We start from the raw sequence: 7,281 nt of genomic DNA on the forward strand, positions 1-7,281 counted from the left end.
TATTTAATCGCAAATGTGAAATTGAATTTTGTTGGTTTACGATGTATCATGAAATGTTTTGATTGCAGGTCCGCAACAACAGCGCCTTCGGTGTAGTAACAAGTGTAAATAAATTAAACAGGAAATAAACTTTAATCTTGAAGACGGTGCTCATTTAAAAAGTTCGTATCGATGTAACACCCTCCGAAAGTTTTAATTTCATCACATGTGGAGGTAAACAATATTCTCTTTCCACATCATTAAACAATTTGTATAGGATTAGGAACTGAAGTAAAATACATTTTGTGTGGGTGTCATAAGGGTTAATTTTCTTTTGATGGAGTAGAGTAAGGGATCAGACGGCGGGTCGGCGCGTGCGCAGATCAGTTGTTATTGACAAATCGAAGGACGGAGCACATGTCGGTTTTGACGGCTTCCGTTTCATAAAGTTTAATGACGTGGTTGACCCAGCTCTGTTTGCTTAACTTTACTTCACAACTGAACCATTCATAGTCCTTCTGGTTAACTATTAATTGCTTTTAACATTGAATGTTATTTTAAACCGTGTACAAAACTAACGCACAATAATTTATAACTTAGGCATTCAACATTAAACCACCTATCTCTTCTAAACTTATCTTATTACGTACCTAGATATATATTAATTATAATGTATTATTGAGTGTAAGACGGTTCAAAGTTACTTTGTTATATTTATGGAAAAGTTTTCTTCTGGGCTATAATGTTTGCATTATTTATTTACAATGCATGCGTCAACGCATATTTGCGCACTAACATATTCAGTTGATGTATAGCATTGCCAAGTTATTGTTGGCATTAATCGTCTTTAAAATATGCACTAAATTATTAACGTTCTTATCATCTCAGACAGTAATAACGAACGTAATTTAGTGTCACAGAACGTTTAATTATCGGTACCTATATCCGAAAGCAATGTGCTACAGAAACATCAAGTCGGCTTAATCAGAGGATCACATCTCACAATATACGGCCAGCCGACGAGTGAGATCTGACACGAAATTCCCTAAAAATAATATTTAAAATGGTAATGGGCCCTCGGCTTCATAAATTGCCGCGCCATATGTCCCTGTGTTGCACCTACTGTATACATAAATATGTCAAATATTGAGAAGACTGCCGCTACAACTGTAGAGGACATGAAATCTTGATACTTGTCCTCTGATTTCTGTCTTTTCTCTGTTTAATTTTAATCGCTTGATATTAATTACGCTGCATTAGACCTCTCATTATGACGTCTACTTAGATTTTTATATAAAGTGCGAAATATGAATTTTGAAGTGTTAACTTGTCACGATCAATACTGTTTAGTGACGCTATATATGGGCACTTGTATAGTTAGCTGCCGCACGAGTCAAATAGTATTTTTGACACCTACAATTTTGCGTTTCCGGAGATTAGTTAAGACAAAAATAGGTGCTCCATACTTTTATGCTTCATCTCCTGGGATTTAAAAGAGATGCGCACATTATGTGTAAATAGACCTTTACGTTACAAGAATTTGTCTGTCATGTTTGTTTATAGTGGTATATTTAGAAACACAATTCGCAGACAGGTAACACCAAAGTTCAGTGACACAAAGGTCGTCGTCGATCGATAGACTCACGCGCACCGAACACAGATGGCGAATAGAATGTAAAGCAGACAATAAATATGCTTGCAAGTGTGACATTATTAGTTCGAAACAGTAACCACACTTTCAAAATAAAATAACTAGATGAATTATGATAATAATTCTTGCACCTAAATTCTATGAGCTTTTTTTGTCGATTAATTTCTTGCCGATTCTGAGTTTCTTGCCGATTCTTCTCCATAGATCACTGCTTTCCGAATCGGTGGTAAATGTTAAAATAATTATGTAATGACGATTCGAAAGTGCTACTAAATAGTAGTCTAATTGAATAAATGAATGTTTGAGTTTGAGTTTGAGTTTAATTAAGGGGAAGCTCCCTAAATTTTATGTGAATTTGCATTAATATTCTGAAACAGGCACACATACAATCAAAATGGAACTTTAGTATATGATTTATTGAGTCTTTTTCTTTCGATGTACAAGACAGTTACGTAATTGTAACATTTTCGTTCGATTCATTTTTTATTCAAAAATTATGCCTATTTATTATAAGGATTATTACATTTTTTTAAAGATTTAATTGGACTTTATGTCTAAAATAAATTTTAACAGTAAGAGAATAGAGTTTACTAATACTATCGAATCCCAAGATATTTTTTCTCTAGATCAATTATTACTTTAGTTATAAACGAAATAAGAATTGAGACTTACTTTTCGAGCTCGAACGCGACCAAACAGCGCACGCGATATTCAACTTTATTACGGCTGTATTAGCGTCTAGTACCGTAACCGGTCTCTCAGTGCCAGAAATGAGAAAGGGAGCCTCCTCTTAAGTAGAGTTATTAATATCAATAACAACTTAGGTACTTTAATTTACCTACTAAATTACTTTAGGTGTTTCTTTATAAAAAACTTTACTTTTTAAATAAGTAGGTACTCTACCAAACTTGAAATTTACTATAACATTCAAGTTTGGTAGAGTAAAGTAGTACTTATATTACCAAAACTTTAATTTCGTAGCGCTAGAAATTAAAATCGCAATCGCATTATATCATAATAAATATGCAACAGGGTGTTATTCTTTAAGGAAAACCGATAAATTTCTTGATAAAGGTTAGAAATAAATAAAAAATAACTACCAGTATTATTATGTGCCTATTGCCATGTTTGCTGTTTTGTTTGGTCAGAAACAATATTTATTTTTGATTGTTAGTTGTTTTATGAAAAATATTTAAAAGTAAGTTATTTAGAAAAAAAGAATCTCGTCTGTTAACAACCATGTGTCAACCACTAATAATTATAAATAATTGATTCCGTCGCTGCTCAAATAAAAACTAGAAAAGCACTTGCTGATTAATTTATGCTATTATTGAATATCTCTCTTTATTCATTACAGTATATATTTATTATAATGAGTTATAAATACAAGATATAAAATTAGGCCAAGAGGTTTCGTTGCATACCACATGCTTTGCAGCGTGCATTTTAATATATTCAAATAAATGGGAATGTGAGGAAATGTAGGTACCTACCAGTTGTTTGTTAGGAATATAAAAAGCGTAATTTCGGTTGATAATATTTTTTTTAATCTATAAAAACATAACACAACTATAATTACAAAAATAACAAGTAGGTACAACGTGAAGATCATAGTACATGATACCACAAATAAGTAAAATGTATGAAATAAAAATTTAGAATCCAAAAAGAGAAATGTTTAATTAATTTTACCAATATCGTACTTAAGAAGCTGTTATTGGGGTCTAAAGTATGACCAAAGAAAACAATAAATCGTAATGACAGCGCACCCCCTGGGCACCCTCGGAAGCTCGCTATTTTGGACTATAAATAAATGCGTAGATGGATTGATAAATATAAATATTAGGGGCGAAACGAAGAAAAACAATGTTTATGAAACTGGTGTCGTTCGCATCATAATAGTGAGTTACGACTTCCGACGCCTGCCAACATATGGCTCTACGAGGCTTGGCAATTTTTTCTGCGTCTCGTAGCATCTCCTCATAAACGCTATTGTTATCGCAAGATCGGAATAGATTAGCCATAGACACGTTTTGAAACGAAATACCTTCGAAGGGTTCTGGTTTTAAAACATGAACCCAGTGGTATTGTCCCACATATCAGTGTTGCTAATGAGCCGATACGCGGAGATACACGTTTAATAATTACTGTGAGACAGTGAGACGGGACATCGTCTGTCACGGCGGGTCCATCACAAATAAATTTTCTGAATATAATAAGATCAAGAGAGTTGAGCATGCGTGTAGCGGGCGCGAGCCATCGCGACAGACGGGACGTTAGTCACTGCAGCTATACTTAGACGAATGCATTGTCTTCTGAAATATCTATTAATGATTATTGACAAGGGATCGGCACGCGAATTCTTCTCGCGATAGGTGCGTCGAACTGCTATTAATATATTTTATATGCGAATGCAGCGCGACGGGCGTAGTGAGTATGCGACAAACGGCCGTTAATCACAAGCACTTACAAGCTCTGACTGAAGACATGTTCTTATAACGACTCGGGGGAGGAGAGCGGCTATTTAGATTGCTCGTAAATTAAAAACATATTGTAATAGATGGTTGGAGCGGAATGAGTACTTGTCTTAATCTGCTAAATAATTTATCAACACTTTATTATTTCAGAATTCAAATAAAACCTAAATAGTTGAGCATTCAATAAAAATCAAAGTCGTGATTCTGGCTCGGTCTTAATGAGAAAATACAACATGAGCCGATTTCATTAACAGTCCTAACAAATAAACGAATTCACGTCAAAATTGCAAACTGAAAGTACAAATTGATACAATTCGACAATTGATTACAATATGCACACAGTGCACTATCGCGTCCACAAACACAGACGAGCAGTCAACCGGCCGACATCGATTCATATCGAGCGACGGCAGCTTTTCATTTTGTATGTTAAATTAAATTTCCATGAAACAAGATTGAATTTTTCGCAATCAGCACGAGCGAGACCGAAATGAACTTATGTAATTGTATCCTACAGCTGTATACTTACAGGAACTGTATTGTGCTCTTTCATTTATGTGCAATTAACGTAAATTATCGCTGCTATCGATAATCAAAATTCCAATTAATGGTTATGAACGGATTCTTGTTGTAATAAATTTTCTTATTAGTTTAGACACCGTAGTTAAAAGTTAATGCCATTTCATATTAATAGGTATTAGCCACAAGTGAAATCAGCGAAAGTTATATTGTTGAGAAAGGAATTAATTATTTGACAAAACATTATCTCATTATTTAATAATACTCGCGGAACTTTGAAAAAATCGCATACATTTTAATTACAATATGGAATGGATCGATATTCCTTCCCACGGACCACAGGTTGATAATCATAAACACAGGAGGTTCATAAACCAATCGTTGCATAGTGTCTGATAGAACGCGACCACAGCCCTGCTGCAGTTAGGTAGTATCGGCTTAGCTAATTTACAATTTAATTATCAAGCTGGATGATGCATCGTTAGCGCGCGCCAAACCGAGTTTATGCGACTAATCAATTGTTTGACGCGGCCACTGCAATCACTCGCCGCACGACGCTCGTCCGAACCCGCTCCACCTGTGCACTTCATTGGTATTTTACTAATCAAACTGAATATTTAAACGTTACTCATCCCACTACATAAATGGAGCGCACAAAGACCGCTTTACATCATGTATTCGCCTAGGACTCGTGACCAATGTTCTAACTTGCCATACGGCATACCTATGTAGGTATTAAACAATTAAGTGTTAAATATTAGTTTTTGATTATCTTATTAGGCCTATTAAATGCATAAGTTAAAAAAAATATATAAAATCGAATACAAGCAGACACTTGGATAGTCTAATCGGGAGAACAATGCGGCGGCTTGTCGCGCTCGTGCTGATTAAATATAGCTCAGATTCCATCAAGAGAACGGCTTGATTGGTTGCTATGGATTTATGCGCTAAATATTCGACAGGTGCCAAGTGTGTCGATCGCAAAGTTCGATGACTAACAATGTCCCAAATTATATTTCAAATGTCAAATAATTTGAGCATCTCGCCTGCTCCCCGCGCGGGTCACATCTACACTCCACGCTCGGCTGATCTCAATTTATCTTTATTGTGTACCTGTTCCACTCAGTATCGCTTTATAAATCGCAGATCTGCTAACAGAACTAAGCTAATTAGCTGACAAATAGTTTCACGATAGTAAGTTATTATGAAGTAGGTGTGTAGTTGAAGTTAAATACGAGTACAACTTAAATTACAAAAATCACAATATCTTATAAGAATACTGAAAATAACTTATTAGTAAGGCAAACAATCCAATTTCGAGGAAGCAATTTAAGATTACGGAGATCTACATATGGTGGATATTCGACAGTTTCATTTTAAAGACTCACGCCTACGTTCCAAAGCAATGTGATGCAAATGCATAATGTAAATACGAAAAAGTTATCTACCTAAATGTGTAAGCATCATCGTTACACTTGGAAGTTTCACTCAATCGTATAAATATATGAACGAAATCACGACTTACTGATATAAAGGATGAATTGTCTTTAATAATTTACGGTTGACTTACCTGTACTTTATCTATAGTCTATGACTGCTTTGTATTCGTACTTGCAAATTCTAACAACACAATATAATATCTTCAATACGTTAATATTCTTGTAACCTTCTTTTTGACTCTATCTACTTCGTATTTGCGTTGGGTACCTATCGGTGGAAAGTCGCATCACAAATATCTACATTCATAACACAATCTACCACAATTTGCTAATTCCACACTGCTACCGTTACATAAGACAGCTGAGTTGAATATAAATGTAAAACACAATAAATTTCATGCCCCGTAGGAAATGAATATTCATCACGAAATCGCCATGCATATTCTCTTTTGCTACAGAATGTTGTGTTCTCTACAAACAGTAGGGAATGTTAAGAAAGTAAACTCTATCCCGTAGGCGTATCGGTTACAATTCGCCTGAAGAGCACGCAACTGCAAAGAGCGAGTCGGCGCTTCACCGGGCGCGCTCTCGTAAATTTCAACATATAGTAAAGTGATTTACGAATAATTGTTGTGTTGGCGTATAACTAGAGAAATCTTTCCGCTGTTTGCCGACGGTTAATTTATATTATGAGGCTTAGGTAATTCGCGAGCCGCGAGTAATTGGTCTACAGAACAATAGCTTTTGTCATATGCTTATCTTGATATAACGTGTCTTAGCTTTCAATATGTTCATGGAATTCTGCCGAATGATACAATTTGTTATAATTTACTCGTTCATAATTGTATCGTTTATTAAATAAATCTTTATATTATAATTCCTAATAGAGAATCACGTTTTAGTTGTAGTAAGTATTTAAATATCATCTTCCTCTTCATAGACACAGTTAGGTACTTTAAAAGATGTTTAATTTAATTTTTTATATAAGGTAATGAATCGAATAAAAAACGTCACTTTTATTGAAAATTAGGTAGGCAGTGTCCCAGATTGCATATAAGTAGATAATATAATATCTGATACTATAACAAGCAGGTACAGTAACAACAACGTACATTACGTTTAGAATATGGTAAAATTTAAACGTCTATTGTTGCCAACAATAAAGTGTTACCCATCCTAATAGAAACATGTGTTTATCGTAACATGCGAATCGGCC

Source organism: Colias croceus, chromosome 3 (genome assembly GCF_905220415.1).
Source record: "Colias croceus chromosome 3, ilColCroc2.1".
Classification (NCBI taxonomy): Eukaryota; Metazoa; Arthropoda; class Insecta; order Lepidoptera; family Pieridae; genus Colias; species Colias croceus.